The following is a 14,179-nucleotide window of genomic DNA, read 5'->3' on the forward strand; positions in this document are numbered from 1 at the left end:
GAAGGATTGCCGGAGTCCAGCAGGTCAACGCTGGGGTGACTTTGAGCGTGCCACTGCACTCCAGTCTGGGCGATGGAGTGAGATTCCAACTCAGGAAAAAAAAAAAAAAAGGAATGCCATATTGTATTCTGTCCTTAAAAAGTCCAGCCTGTGTCACTAAACGGTTATGACTTCCGCATTCAAGTGCCTTGTGGCAAGACTGGCCACCCCCAAAGGCCCAGTCTAACCCCGGCAATAAAGGCAGCTCTAAGTCCAGCACCCCTCACCACACGTCTGGCCTAATTCACGGGATCTTTGAAAGTCTTCATATTGGATGATGATTGGAATTAGAATAGCAGATGAACTGACTTTTTAAAATAGAAGGATTGACCTCAGACTGACCTTGATATACAGGTTCTGTTGGCATAGGATCTTCTCCCGTTATCTGCCATTTCCCACTCAGAACCTTGCCTCATTGCTGTTCTGGTGCTGTCCCTACACACCCTGTGGTCTAGTTTCCACCCACCCATGGCCCCTTTTCTGGTCCTTCTGTCCATGGTCTTAGGACAGCTCTCAAGGTGAGAGTCTTGGTCTGGGGTGACAGGAAGTCCCATCGCCCCACAGGTCCTTGGGCTGACCATGGTGCTCTGGCACTCCGCGACCACGACTTGTCCCAGACTCTTCCTGTCCTCTTCCTTGATGCCCGCCCCCCAGGCCAAACTCATCCTGCAGCGAGTCCCACCAGCGAGGGGTTCCAACCTTTCTGGCTGATGTGGGCAGAACACCCTTGGCACCACTGGGCACACGTGAGGCACAGCTGCTTTCTGGTCATCGCACCCTCTTGGGAACCTCCACTTTCCCACCCCCGATGTCCTGCAGACACAGCACCCAGGACAGAGCTAGGAAGGAGTGGGGTCAACACTCCAACTCGAGGACTTGGGTCAGCATGGGCAGCCGTGGATGGAGGGCCCAGCTCTGGGTTTTCTGGGAAACGGGATTGTCAGTAATATGGAACAGTGACCTGGAAGGCCATGAGACCTGCCCAAGGTCTGGAAAACAAGTCAGCAACTTACTTTACACCTTTACACGGTGAACGACACGGTAGAAACCGGCTTTGGTGGTCTAAGTTCAAAATCCGTGTTTTGTTGCCGCTGTTACTTGTTTAAAAATCGCTCTTGCAACATTAGATTGACCAAAGAGCGTATCTGGGACTGGAACACACAGGATCGCTATGAAGAGAACGCGAAATGTCATTTCCACACAATACCCAGTTTCTGGAATGAAGACAAAACCTCAGGAAGCATCAATGATGTGCCACAAAGTCAAGTCAAGGCTGAAATAGAGCATTGGCATCGTGTTCTTTTTTAGGGGGTCAGGGTCTCACTCTGTCACTCAGGCTGGAGTGCAATAGCATGATCAAGGCTCACCATAGCCTCACCAGTCTGGACTCAGGCGCTCCTTCCTCCTCAGCCTCCTGAGTAGCTGGAACTACAGGCACATGCCACTACACCCAGCTCATTTTTGTTGTTGTTGTTGTTGTAGAGACAGGGTCCCTCTATGTTGCCAAGGCTGGTTTTGAACTCCTGAGCTCAAGTGATCCTCCCGTCCTGGTCTTCCAAAGTGTTAGGATTACAGGTGTGAGCCACTGCGTCCAGCCAGCATGGTGTTCTTAAAAGCACAGCATTATTTGTCCAATATTTAGCCAACTCTACGATCAGCTGCTATTGTTTTCTCATGGTGGGAGATGGGCAATTAGGAAGAGATGGTTTCTGGATCAAAACAGTGCTTGGCCACTAGGAAAAATCTTCATGTGTGTTGATTGCACAATAAACATATGGGTACTCTTGTCTACCCATTATTCTAAATCCTCACTGATAAATCACTACACCTCACAAGGATCTATGAATTTTGCAATGCATTAATTTTAAATAAATTTGTTTATGGGAGTTCCAGCTAAGATATTTTCCTGGGGTCTGGCAATACCTTAAGGGTGGCTTCTGATGACCAATGGCACCATGGGCTTCAAAGATACTAGATTATGGAAATAGCTTGGATCTTAGAATAGGTGAAATTCAAGAATAGAATTAATCTGTAGAAAGACAAGTTTTGGGCCAGGTACAATGGCTCACGTCTGTAATCCCAGCACTTTGGAAGGCGAAGGCAAGAGGATTGCTTGAGCTCAGGGGTTTGAGACCATCCTGAGCAACACGGAGAGACCTCATCTCTACAATAAATCAAAAAATTGGCCAGGTGTGGTGGTACGCACCTGTAGTTCCAGCTACTTGGAAGGCTGAGGCAGAAGGATTGCCTAAGCCCAGCAGGTTAAGGCTGCGGTGGCCGTGAGGGAGCCACTGTACTCCAGCCTGGACGACGGAGTGAGACTCTGACTCAAAAAAAGAAAAAAAGAGACAAATTTCTTTCTTTCTTATTTGAGTTATTCATTCCAGGGTGGCAGGCGGCTGTGCTCCATGTGGTCATTCAGGGATCCAGGTTCTTTGCATCTTCCTCTGTCATCCTATAGAGCATCGTTTTCACTTCATGGCAAGCCTAGGAGTCAGGCAAGATCCTATTCAGGAAGGGCAAAGAGTATGGATGAGACATGCCTACTCTCTTAAGAGAGTAGCCTAGGTGTGGACATCTTTTCTGCACATGTAGTGCAAACTTAGTCACATGGTCACACTTAACTGCAAGGAAGTTGAGAGATGCTATCCCCAGCTGGGAAGCTGTGGATCCAATTACAATTATGTTTCCATGAAAGAAGGGAAGGAAACATCTTGGTTAAACTCTGGTAGCCTCCATTGTAGGGACCCATCTGAATGAACTATCTCAGCTTCTAGTTTGTCCTGGAGACACCTGAGAGAGTTTATTTGTCACCTGGAGGCTGATTTGGACAATCATGGCACAGGCTTTGCACTGCCACTCAGTAAAGTCTTCCTTACATGGCGAGCTCTCACCTGAATTGATTTAAGAATGCACGTATTTTTGGTGTAAAGATGGTGATAGCTGTTGTATCACTTCGTCATCTGGAATCCTTTTACCTGTCTTCTGGTGGCTGAACCCTGATTTTCCTCTTGGAAACCCCTACTTTCTCATCCTTGATCCTATAGGCAAAGTTGACTCCACTCCCAGATGCAGGGTTGGTCATGTGACTACAGCCTGGCCAATCAAACCATCACATTCCCCATCCATCTTGTTTTATTTGATGATGGATCCATGTTCAAATCAGAGCCAGTACAGTCCAATGAGACTTTTGCTGAAACTGCAGAAAGAAAAGCATTTCATGCTTTTTCCAGTGCAAGCCTCAGACCTGGAAGGAGGTAGGATTGGACTTCTGGCAACTGCCTCACACCAACAAGAAGACAATATGGAGAAGAGCAAAATCAGGAGACTAAGATAAACCAAGTCCTGACATGTTGGGTTCCTGGATCAAGCTTGACCTGAGCCAACACTATGCCTAATCCCTGGTCTTCTCAGCCTTGGATCTCCTTAGCTGTCTGGTCACTGAATGGGGACTGCTACTTGTCTGTGTTTTTCAACCAAGAGTGATTTTTGACCCCCAGGGGATATTTGTTAATGTCTGCAGACAGTTTTGATTGTCATATGTGACTAGGGGGAGGACAGGAGGTTCTACTGGCATCTTGTGGACGGAGGACCAGGATAGTCCTCAACTTCCCACAATGCACAGGAGAGCCCCTACAGTAAGGCATTATCCAGCCAAAAATGCCATTAATGTTCTGTGTCTTCTATCCAGGCTACCATAACAGCATACCATAGCCTGGGTAATTTATAAACAACAGAGACTCATTGCTCCCAGTTCCGGGGGCTGGGAAGTCCAAGATCAAGGCAGTATTAGCAGATTCAGTGTCTGGTGAGGTCTTATTCCTCATAGATGGCACCTCCTGGGTGTCCTTACATGGCAGACAGGATTGACAAAGTCCTTCACGCTTCTTCAATACCAGTTTTAACCCCTAATCACCTCCCAGAGGCCCCTCTTGACACCATTGCTCTGGGTTTCAGCCTGTGAACTCTGGGGAGACACCAACGTTCAGACCACAGCCTTGCTTTACCTCATGAGGGTCCCAGGATCCTAGGACAGCTGTGTTCTCACCAGGAAAGGCCTTGCCCTGAGATTCACCTGGGCTTGTCAGCTCAGGCAAAGTGACATCAATGTGTTCACAATGAAGCTACTATTTGGCTGTTAAGGAAACTGAACTGAGAATGCTGCCGTTGCCTGGTGGGGGCTGTGACGGCTTCTGGACACCAGGGTGGGGGAGACAGGTGGCCTGATGACAGAGAGGTTTATTTAGGGTCTAGCAAGTGTGTGTGTGTGTGTATGTGTGTGTGTGTGTGTGTGTGTGTGCACGCGCGCGCGCGCGCTTTGAGGTCTCACTCTGTTGCCCAGGCAGGAGTGCAGTGGCTCAATCACAGCTCACCTTGACCTCCTGGGCTCAGGCAATTCTTTCACCTCAGCCTCCTGAGTAGCTGGGACTACGGGTGCACGCCACCACGCCTGGCTAATTTTTTGACTTTTTTATAGAGATGAAGTTTCATTATGTTGCCCAGGCTGGGCTCAAACTCCTGGGCTAAAGTGATCCTTCTGCCTCAGCTTCCCAAAGTGCTGGGATTACAGGCATGAGCCACCACACCTGACCGGAGAGATTTTATTTAGGGCCTAACATCCGAAACTTTTAGGAAGGGAGGTTTAAAAAGTGTTCAGAGCCCTATTTCCTACAGACTGTAAAAAGCCAGGCTTATATGGGTCCCGAAATTTCACTGTCTTTGTCAGCATGATAAATGCACATGCTGAAGGAATGCAGAGCATTGGGGCCTCCGCCCCCCGGACGCCCTGGGTAGGAGAAGGTGAGCCTTCTAGGGGCTCTGACTGTGGCGTGCTCCTGGAGTCCTCCATATCCTTCCCCAGGTCACCTCCACACCTGCATCAGTCTCTCCTCTGCTCTCCCTTACTAGGAGCTAGACCCTGCCTGGACATGTCTGATTGCAGGTCAAGACACTGGAGACCCAGGCTCTCTACAGCCCCAGTTGCTGCCTGGTACTAGTGCCTCTCCTCGAGGGGCACCCTTCTTCACAAAACTGGACCCTTAAATAGGACAGGGCAGCCAGGCGCAATGGCTCATGCCTATAGCCCCAGCACTTTGGGAGGCTGGGGCAGGGGGATCGCTTGAGCCCAGAAGTTCAAGACCAGCTTGAGTAACATAGCGAGACCTCGTCTCTACAAAAAAATTGAAAATTAATTGGGTATGGGATCACGCACCTGTAGTCCCAGCTACTCAGGAGGCTGAGGTGGATCACTTGAGTCCAGAAGTTCAAGGCTGTGGTGAGCCGTGATCATGCCACTGCACTTCCAGCCTGGGTGACAGAGCAAGACCTTGTCTCAAAAAAAAAAAAAAAAAAAGAGCCAGTCCCACACACTTGTGCAGGAAAACGGGCGAGGAGAGACTCAGAGGTAGCCAGTGTTTAAAGGACTGATCAGAGCTGGGCTTGGTGGCTCAGCCTATAATCCCGCGCCTTTGGGAGGCTGAGGTGAGTGGATTGCCTGAGCCCGCGGGTTCGAGACCCGCCTGGGCAGTGAGACCTCATCTCTACAATAAATCAAAAAAAATTAGCCGGGTGTGGTAGCTGCGCGCCTGTAGTTCCAATTACTTATAGTCTGAGGCGGAAGGATCGCCGGAGCCCAGCAGGTCGAGGCTGCGGTGGCCGGAAGCAGCCACTGCACTCCAGTCTGGGTGACAGAGTGAGACTCCTACTCAAAAAAAAAAAAAAACAAAAACCGCTTTTGTTCCCAGGCCAGTGATATCCTCCCAGGGAGTCTCCCCCAACCCCCAGCGAAGTCAGGTCAAGATGGGGTGAAGCATTCGGAGGCTGTGGGTGTGTTTCCCACGGGGACAAGAAGTTCTTTTTGTAGTTGTTCTTTGTGTCATTTCCAGACAGATAGGAAGGGAAAAACAGTAAACATTCTTTGGTTCTGGACAAAAGCCAGGAGGGCCGGGTAAGCAAGGAAGGGGGACGGGATGGGGGGGTAGGAAAAACAAGGCCCAGCTTCCCTTCTGGAGCCAACGAGTGCGTTGGCAAAGCCAGGAGGCTGCATGCGGGGTGTCATCAACATGCAACTCCACACTTCTGCCTCTCGCCGTCTGAGCTGTTCAGAGAGAGAAGCGCCTCTCCTGCCCCTGCGGGCAGACTTGGTCAACACCGCAGCTCTCGGGGTCACGTGAAGGGATGCTCGTTTTATGTCATGAAATCCACCACCGATCTGGAGATGGAAAGCATCCAGAGAGATGTTACGTGACGCTTTCATTTTCCTTCGAAGGGAAATCTCGCCCCTTCCCCAGCTAAGACCCGGGGCGGGGGGCTGCCGGCCTCCAGGGACTGGGGCGTGCGGGGCTGTTGTTTGCTGTCCCCTGAGCACCCCCTCCCTATGTGCTGGTGGCTTTCAGAGTCCAAGTGGTGACAGGCGGGGATGCAGGGAAATGGACAGGGACAGGCATAGGGCAGTCTGCTTCGGCAGTCTGACTGCCGCTCCCTGGCCAGCTGGCGGTGAGAGCACTTCCCTTGAGGGGTCCTGGGTTCCCCCCAGGGTTCCTGGGTTCCCCGAAGGTTTCCCTAGTTTCCCCTGAGGTTTCTCCAGTTCTTCTAAGGGTTCCTGGTTCCCCCTGAGGGTTCTTGGTTCCCTGACTCCCTCAAAGGATTCCCTGATTCCCACTGTGGGTTCCCTGGTTCCCCCTGAGCCCGCAGGTTTGAGACCCACCTGGGTAGGCGAGACCTCATCTCTACAATAAATCAAAAAATCAGCCGGGTGTGGTAGCGCACGCCTATAATTCCGGCTACTCAGAAGGCTGAGGTGGAAGGATCGCCGGAGCCCAGCAGGTCGAGGTTGAGGCCGCCGGGAGCGGCCACTGCACTCCAGTCTGGGCGACAGAGTGAGACTCCACCTCAAAAAAAAAACCAAAAAAAAAAACCCGTAGGGAGGTCTACATGGCAAGGAGCCGAGGTCTGTCAACAGCCAGCACCAACTTGCCAGCTGTGTGCATGACACTTTATACTGGATCCTGCAGCCCGATTCAAGCCTTCAGATGACTGCATCCCTCACTGACATTTGACTACAGCATTGTAAGAAACCCTGAGCTAGACTGGACCATCCAGTTAAGCCTTTCCCTAGTTCCTGACCAAGGGAAACTATGAGATCACACATGTTTATCATTGTTTTAAGCCACTAAGTTTTGAGGTGATCTGTTACACAGTAACAGAAAACAAATATTGATATCTACCATGTTGGGCAGCAGTGTAACCTGGAACAGGAAAAGTTATGCTTTATTTTTATTTATTTATTTATTTATTTTTGAGTTGGAGTCTCACTCTGTCGCCCAGACTGGAGTGCAGTGGCACACTCCCAGCCACCTCAGCCTCGACCTGTTGGGCGCAGGTGATCCTCCCACCTCAGCCTTCCAAGTAGCCAGAACTACAGGTGTGCACAACCACGCCCAGCTAATTTTTTATTTATTGTAGAGACGAGGTCTCACCAAGTTGCCTGGATGGGTCTCGAACCCACGGGCTCAGGCAACACTTGCCTCGGCCTCCCAAAATGCTGGGATTACAGGCTGAGTCACCGAGCCCGGCCTATTTTTATTTATTTATTGTAAATGTAGAGACTGGGATCTCACGATGTTGTCCAGGCTGGTTGTGAACTCCTGGCCTCAAGCAGTCCTCCCACCTTGGCCTCCCAAAGGGCTGAGATTACAGTCATGAGCCACCACACCCAACCAAGTTCTGCTTTGTAGTTTTTAAACATCACTTGGAATGGTTAGGGGTCTCAATACCATTCTTTCTGGGAGTGTCTCCAGTCATGGGCCCTACAGGACAATTGTAGGGAATTGTCTCACTTATTCATTGACCAGTGAGCACCTTCCATGTGTCAGATGCTATGTGAGGGGCTGGGGCTATAGACAAGAACTGTCCTATTCATGACCAGTGGCCATTCTGGACATCCCTCTACTAGGACACCACTATGTGCAAGAGGGATTGCACTCATTTGCAGAGGTGGGAGAAGAGCCACTGAGGCACTGAGAGGAGAAGTCCTCAGTGGTGTGACCCTGAAGAGGCAAGAAGAAAACCAAGTTCAAGGCCCACAGGAAGAACAGAAGGGAGAGCGGGAACCAGGATTCAGACACCCCACTCCTGGTCTGGAATCTGTGTTCCTGAATTACACAGAGGCTGGCTCATGGTACCAGGGTCTCTGAAGATGCCTGGAGGCATGAGCTTGAATCCTGTTGGGACACCGTTCTTTGGATAATAGTGTCTCTAGGGAAAGGCGGGACTCAAAGCCCTAGGACCTTGTTTCTACTTTGCCATCTTGACTAAATAACTTCCCTTGCAGGTGGTTTGAACCCTGACACATCAGCAGCCCCCTCTGAAATATCACAAGCCTCGGGGTGAGAAGGCTGGCCCTCCCTCATCTGAATCCTGGCCCCACTTAGTGGTGGTGTTTTCTAAATAGGTTGGGCCAGAACTTGCCACTTACTGAAATCTGCCTGGCGGGCCCCTTCCTAGGTCAAACTGCACATCTCGCGGGTAAGAGGAGCCATCATTTCTTGAGCATCTGCTCAGCAGCAGGTGAGTTCTCTCATCTTCAAAATACCCTCTCAAGGCAAGGGGTCATGATCCACACATGACAGTCCAGGAAGATGAAATTCAGGAGAAGCCCCTGGTCACACAGCTAGTGACAGTGAGGGACAGAGCTGAGACTCCAACCCAGGCCCATCTACCCTATAGCTCCTCCCGTCCAACCCCTCTTTGCTGTTGCAGAGGGCAACCCAGGGGACTCAGTCAGGGTCGTTCAAGCCAGTGCCCCAGGTTGTAGGATTTTCACCAGCCTGAAGGGATTACCAGGAAATGGGTGGGCTGGGTAGACGCTGGAGGCTGTGAGGTTGCATGAAGTTGTGATGAAAGAGAATGGAGTGCAGGTGTGGTGGCTCACACCTGTAATCCCAGCACTTAGGGAGGCTGAAGCCGTGGGAGGATTGCTTGAGCCCGGGAGCTCGAGATCAGCCTGGGCAACATAGTGAGACCTCATCTCTATAAACAAATAAAATAACTGGGCATGGTGGCATATGCCTGTAGACCCAGCTACTCAAGAGACTGGGTGCAAGGTTTGCCTGAGCGCAGGAGGTCGAGGCTTTGGTGAGCTGTGATCGTGCCACTCCATTCCAGCCTGGGCAAGAGCGAGACTTTGATTTTTTTAAAAAGCTATGGTTTGTCTCTGCCAAAACTCACACTGAAATTTGATCCTTGTGGCCATCATCAATAACTCAAAAAACAACAGATTGCTAGAGAAGATGCGTGAAAAAAGGAACACTTCTATACTGTTGGCAGTTGTAAACTAGTACAACCTCCATGGAAAACAGTGTGACAATTCCTTAAAGATCTAAGAATTGACCTTCCATGTGACCCCACAATGGGAATATACCCAAAGGAACTCAAGTCACTCTATGAAAAAGAGACTTGCACATGCATTTTTATTGCAGCACTGTTCGCAATAGCAAATACATGGAACCAGCCATGCTGCCCATCAAAAGAGGACTGGATTTTAAAAATGTGGTACAGGCTGGGCTCGGTGACCTAGCCTGCAAGCCCAGCACTTTGGGAGGCTGAGGTGAGTGGATTGCCTGAGCCCACGGGTCCGAGACCTACCCGGGCAACTTGGCGAGACCTCGTCTCTACAATAAAATTAAAAATAGCCGGGCATGGTAGCACACATCTGTAGTTCTGGCTACTTGGAAGGCTGAGGCGGAAGGATTGTTGGAGCCCAGGAGGTCGATACTGGGGTGGCCATGAGCATGCATGCCACTGCACTCCAGCCTGGGCGAAGGAGTGAGACTCCAACTCAAAAAAAAAAAAATAATGTGGTACATACACACAATGGAATATTATGCAGCCATAAAGAAGGATAAAACTATGAACTTCACAGCAACTTGGATGGACTTAGAGGCTATAATACTGAATGATCTACCACAGAAACAAAGAACTAAGTATCACATGTTCTTACTCATAAGTGGACCTTGAACAATCATTGTAATACTATAAGGAAAGGATTGTCAGTAGTGGGAAATTGCTGGGGGCAGGGGCAGGATTGGCAATTCTGCCAGGGGAGGGGGAGCACACCTCATCAACAAGGGTACCTGCATGATAAACATTTGTATGCTTAACCCTAAGTTGTACTCCACATCTTTAAAATTAAAAAAATTTTTCTAATAAATAAAAATAAATAAATTCAAATTAAAAAAAGAAATTTGAACCTTGGTATGGTAGTGTTGGGAGGTGGAGCCTGGTGGGAGGTCGTGGGTCATGGGAAGAGCTCCTTCATGGATGGCTTGGTGCCCTTCACAGTAAAGAGTGAGAGAGTTCTCACTCCGGCAAGACTGGATTAAGGGGTTGTTGTTACAAAGCCTGGACTGGATGCCTCTCAGGTTCTTCTCTCTTCAGTGTCTGCTCCTGCATGAAAGCCCTCGCCAGGGGCCAAGCAAATGCCTGGGCTGTGTCTCTTGAATCTCCCAGCCAACAGAACCTCTTTTCATTGTAAATGACCCAGTCTTGGGCATTCTGTTATGGCAAGACAAAGGGGACTAGAACCATGTCCGATGCCAGATTGCCCAGGTTGGAAACCTATCACTTTCCTTTAGGCTCCAATCTCAGATTCCTCATCTAAAAATTGGGGACGAGAACACATACCTCCTTGGCTTGTTGGGAAGATTAAATGAGATAATGCACATGCAATTCATGGCGGAGTGAATGGCCCATTACATTTCTCTGCTCTGAACATTATTACTGACAGCACTCCCCTCCCATGGCCACTAGAGTCTTGTATGAGGCCAATATTTAAAAAGGGACAAATTTAAACAAAACAGGTGTGTACCTGGAGGTGGATGGCAGGGAAATCTGAGCCTGGAAGGTTGTTTTCTGAGTTTGAAGCGTCTTTGCCAGCTCGAAGACAGCTCCCTGTGTAAGGTGGTGGGTGTGATTAATTGCAGTAGGCTCCTCGCCACCTCGAGAGGGTAGCTGGATGTCGCCTGGTGGCTTCTGTCCAAGCTGATGCAGCTGCCCATTGTGACCACCAGATGGCGCCATCAATCAGGCTTCGACGAACCGCGGCCAAACCAGTAGAGACGGGGGACTTAGCGCCAGACTCCCCATTCAGGCGTCCATTCCGTAGACTCCTAGCTGAGCGTTCCCCAGCAACGCCCACGGGAGCCCTCCTCTACACCACCACACCCTGTAGGTAGAAGGGGCAGGTGAGGAGAGGCTGAGCCCCGGTGGCCCGGGTGGTTAGGCACAGAAGTGGAAGAATACCCAGCTCTCCTACCTGTCAAACCCACATCTGTACTGTTTGTAAGGAGCCTGGCAAGGACAGGGGCTGTTTCTAGGTCTCCAGGGATAGCCGCCCCAGGGAGTGTGACTGAAGATGGGTTGGGGTGACACTGAAGACCCACCCCCTTTAGGCTCTGCTGGGTGGCAGACCAGCTCTCCGGGCTCCCTGGGCTGCTTTCCTGCTGACTGCTTTTTTTTTTTTTTTTTTGAGTTGGAGTCTCACTCTTGTCACCCAGGCTGGAGCGCGGTGGCACGCTCATGGTCACGGCAGCCTCAACCTGCTGGGCTCAGGCGATCCTTCCGCCTCCGCCTTCCAAGTAGCTGGAACTACAGGCACACGCCACCATGCCCGGCTAGTTTTGGGGATTTATTGTAGAGACGAGGTCTCGCCAAGTTGCCCAGGCTGGTCTCGAACCCCCGGGCTCAGGCAGTCCTCTCGCCTCAGCCTCCCAAAATGCAGGGATTACAGGCTGAGCCACTGCACCCGGCCGATGACTGCTATTTTAAAAGAAGATACTGGATGGGCATGGCGGCTCAAACCTGTAATCCCAGTGCTTTGGGAGGCTGAGTCCAGAGGATTGCCTGAGCTCAGGGGGTTGGTAAGACCTTGTCTCTACAATAAATCAAAAAATAAGCTGGGCGTGATAGCGCGCCCCTGTAGTTCTAGCTACTCCGAAGACTGAGGCAGAAGGTTGAGGCTGTGGTGGCCATGACTGTGCCACTGCACTCCAGCCTAGGCGACAGAGACTCCAACTCAAAAAAAATAATAAAATAAATAAATAAACAAAAGAAGATACTGGGCTGGGCACAACAGCTCATGCCTATAATCCCAGCACTTAGGGAGGCTGAGGCAGGAGGATTGCTTGAACCCAGGAGTTGAAGACCAACCTAGGCAACATAGTGAGATCCCAACTCTACAAAAAATTAAAACATCAGTTGGGCTGGCACCTGCCCATTGTCCCAGCTATTCAAGAGGCAGCCGGGTTCAGTGGCTCAGCCTGTAATCCCGCGCCTTGGGAGGCCGAGGTGAGTGGATTGCCTGAGCCCACGGGTTCCTCACCTGGGCAACTTGGCGAGACCTCATCTCTACAATAAATCAAAAAATGAGCCAGGTGTGGTAGCGCGCACCTGTAGTTCCAGCTCCTTGGAAGGCTGAGGCGGAAGGATCGCTGGAGCCCAGCGGGTTGAGGCTGCAGTGGCCAGGAGCATACCACTGCACTCCAGTCTGGAACGGAGTGAGACTCCAACTCAAAAACAAACAAACAAAAAACAAGAGGCTGAGGCAGGATTCCCTAAGCCCAGGAGTAAGCCAGCCCCCTTCCGAGAATGCCTGGGCCTAGCCCCTGAGTAGAGGAGTCCCCGTGGCTCTGGGGAGCGGGTCTTTTGAGGAGCTTGGGCATGGGGAGTGTGTAACATGGGGAGGAGGCGACACTGCCATCAAATACTAATGTCTCCACGCAGACACATTTTTAGGACACTGTGTTAAGTGCCAGAGATGCGGGAAGCTGAGGCCCACACGCTGTGGATGGACTGTGCCTTCCGTGTCTCAGCTGCCTCGCCTGTAGCGTGGGAGGCGTGTCATGGGGCTGAGACTGCATCTGCGACGGGATCCCACATAGACACTGCTCTGGAAGTGACGGTCCCGTCTCCTTCCTGGTTTCCCCGGAGCCTCCCGGAAGCAGGCCCAGGCATTGCTTTCTGTTTCCCAGATGATGAGGAGCTTGGGTGATGTCTTCCCCCTCACTCTGCCGTTTGCCAGGATGTCGCCTCAGCGACAGAGACAGGAACCTGCAAGGTGCCATGTGCACGGACCACCCAGGGCTCCTGGCTCTCGGATCAGCACCTGCAGGGACAAGCCAGCCACAGGCCGATCCAGCACATCCCCAGGGCCTCTGTGGTTGGTGGGGGAGGCCCCAAGGGTGCAGGCCTCGAGCCTTCCCTTGGTGAGCAGAAGGCTTCCTGGAGGGAGGACACCGAGTTGCTCAAATGATGAGAGCTGTTGGGGTAGAAATGAGGACAGAAAGAGGCCACTCAGTCTGGGACCAGTTTATTTTATTTTTTATTTTTTTTTAGTTGGAGTCTCACTCTGGCACCTGGACTGGAATGCAGAGGCCGCTCCTGGCCACCGCAGCCTCGACCTGCTGGGCTCCGGCGATCCTTCCGCCTCAGCCTTCCAAGCAGCTGGAACTATCGGCGTGTGCTACCACATCCGACTAATTTTTGATTTAATGTAGAGACGAGGTCTCACCAAGTTTCCCAGGAGGTTCTCGAACCTGTGGGCTCAGGCAATCCACTCACCCCGGCCTCCCAAAGCGCTGGGATTACAAACTGAGCCACTGAGCCCAGCCGGGACTGGTTTTATTTTTGCTGCATTTTAAAATCATGTGAGGCAGGGCATGGTGGCTCACATTTCTAATCCCAGCACTTTGGGAGGCCGAGGCAGAAGGGTCACTTGAGTCCAGGAGTTCGAGACCAGCCTGGGCAATATAGGGAGACCCCCATCTCTCCAAAAATAATAAAATTAAAAATAAAAATAATAAAATCATGTGAATAACTGATGCTCATTCACAAAGATAGAAAACACAGATATGCCAAGGCAAGACAACAAAAATCACCTGTTAGCATCTTGGCAAATATCCCTTTTCTATGCTTAGAAACATAGAGAACATTTTTGTTTCATTAATAAAATGTCTTCGTGTGGTACACAGCTTTACAACCTGCTGTTTTTAAAAATGGGATGAAGGCCGGGTTCGGTGGCTCAGCCTGTCATCCCAGCACTTTGGGAGGCCGAGGCAAGTGGATTGCCTGAGCCCGCGGGTTC

Source organism: Carlito syrichta, unplaced genomic scaffold, assembly GCF_000164805.1.
Source record: "Carlito syrichta isolate Samal-C Ts95f unplaced genomic scaffold, Tarsius_syrichta-2.0.1 Scaffold76748, whole genome shotgun sequence".
In the NCBI taxonomy this organism is placed as follows: Eukaryota; Metazoa; Chordata; class Mammalia; order Primates; family Tarsiidae; genus Carlito; species Carlito syrichta.